The sequence below is a fragment of the Tupaia chinensis genome, unplaced genomic scaffold (assembly GCF_000334495.1).
Source record: "Tupaia chinensis unplaced genomic scaffold, TupChi_1.0 Scaffold149658_1, whole genome shotgun sequence".
Taxonomy (NCBI): domain Eukaryota; kingdom Metazoa; phylum Chordata; class Mammalia; order Scandentia; family Tupaiidae; genus Tupaia; species Tupaia belangeri.
In genome coordinates, this window is record NW_006209503.1 from 972,488 (window position 1) to 974,240 (window position 1,753).

General features: G+C 42.4%; 1 protein-coding gene across 1 annotated transcript in view; it reads left to right on the plus strand.

The window, feature by feature from the left end:
- Positions 1-1,753, plus strand: part of TBCCD1 (TBCC domain containing 1) — a 43,416-nt gene that overhangs the window by 535 nt on the left and 41,128 nt on the right. The gene's annotated exons all lie outside the window — the stretch shown is intronic.

The following is a 1,753-nucleotide window of genomic DNA, read 5'->3' on the forward strand; positions in this document are numbered from 1 at the left end:
TCTTTCCCTCCAGTTTTGCTCATCACAGTAACCACATCACCTCATTGTTCAAGACAAAACTCTAGGTGGGTTCTTTGATTCCTTTACTGCACACCTTATCCAAATCTTTGCCTCTAAACCCATGTACATCTCCCATTACTATGTTTCTGAGTCAAGTCACATCATCTATCATCAGCGAGGACCTTCTCTCTTAACTGGTCTCCCCGCTCCACTTTTAATATCTTACTATCTTCATTCTCTATTGCTCATCCCAGCCCCCCTACCCACCCAATTAGTTTTTAAAAAACATGTCCAGTTATGTCATTCACTTACTTAAAAGCCTTGAATGGTTCTTCCTCTTAAAGAAAATCTCAACTCAGTGCTAGCTTACAAAGTTTCTATGTGCCTTCACCTATTATATTCCTTACCATATTCAGCAAAATTGGCTTCCTTCTATTTTTTGAATACACTAAGCTCATTCCTGCCTATGGCCTTAGTACTAATTACTGCCTCTGCCAGAAACACTCTTCCCCAAGATCCCAACATGGTTGACTCTGTAAGCTCAGATACCAGGTGAAATGTCACCACCTCTGAGAAGACTTCTTGACCAATCAAAACTCACCCCTAATGGGTCTTGTATTCTTACATCACCCTGTTTATTGTTTCTTTCCTTTGCCCGTACTCAAACACCAAAGTGTCTTGTTTCATGAGAACATGAATCTAGACTGTTTTGTTCACAACTGAAAAAAAAAAAAAAGAACAACAAAAAAACCCCAGCACCTTAGAACAATGCCTAGCGCAGACTAGGTATTCAAATATTTTTGAATGAAAGTTGCTTCATTTGTGATCACATGGCTGCCTCAGCTTAAATTCCATACTGTAAATGATTTGCCCTTACCCTCTCTTCATAGTATTTATTATTGAAATTACTTTTATTCCTTAACATATACTGTCTATTCTCCCTACTAAATTATACACTCCAAAAATTCAAAGTCCTTGAGTGTTTTATTCACTACAATAACCTAGTGCCTAGCCTTGTGCAGACACAGCTGTGCTTGCCAAAGTAACTTCTGTTGCAGGAACTAAGGCATAAAGATAGAGCGAAATTTGCTCAAAATCACTGAGCTAGCAAGTGGTGCAGCTTGAATTCCCAGCCTAGGCCAGTTTAAATATAGAGCCCCTGCTTGGAGGAAGCTGCCTGGTAGGAGAGACGTCCACAAAGGGTGAAATGGAGGTTTAAAGGAAGGAATGATGCCGTACACTGTGTGAGTCCAGAAGGGCGTCACAAAGGCGGACGCGTGGCGGATAAAGTTAACACCGTTAAGGAGCTAAGGCTGGAGTGGAGGTGGGAGGGCGTCGGGTCTGGCTTTTGATGGCCTCGGTTTGACTCTTGACCTGTCTCTCTTTGTGTCATTTTTGGGGGAGTGTCACTTTCACCTTTCTACAGCCTAGTTTCCTTATCACAAAAAACAAATGTACTTACCTTAAAAGGCTCTTGAAAAGACTAAGATAATACACATAAAGGCGCTTTACGTCGTGCCTAACCCATAATAAGCGCTCTATAAATGTAAACTGCCATTATCATTATTACCGATCAAAGCGTGCTGACCTTACCAGCAACTATTGGCTGACCACAGCTCAGGGTAGCAATAGAAAACTTCCTACTCCTGGGTTGAAAGGCGCGACACCAGGAAGTGAGGAGTCTGGCCCTGGGACTTGGTTTCGAGGACTCTTGGCCTCAACTGAGCTTTCCCAGACTCGGGAGGAGCCACCC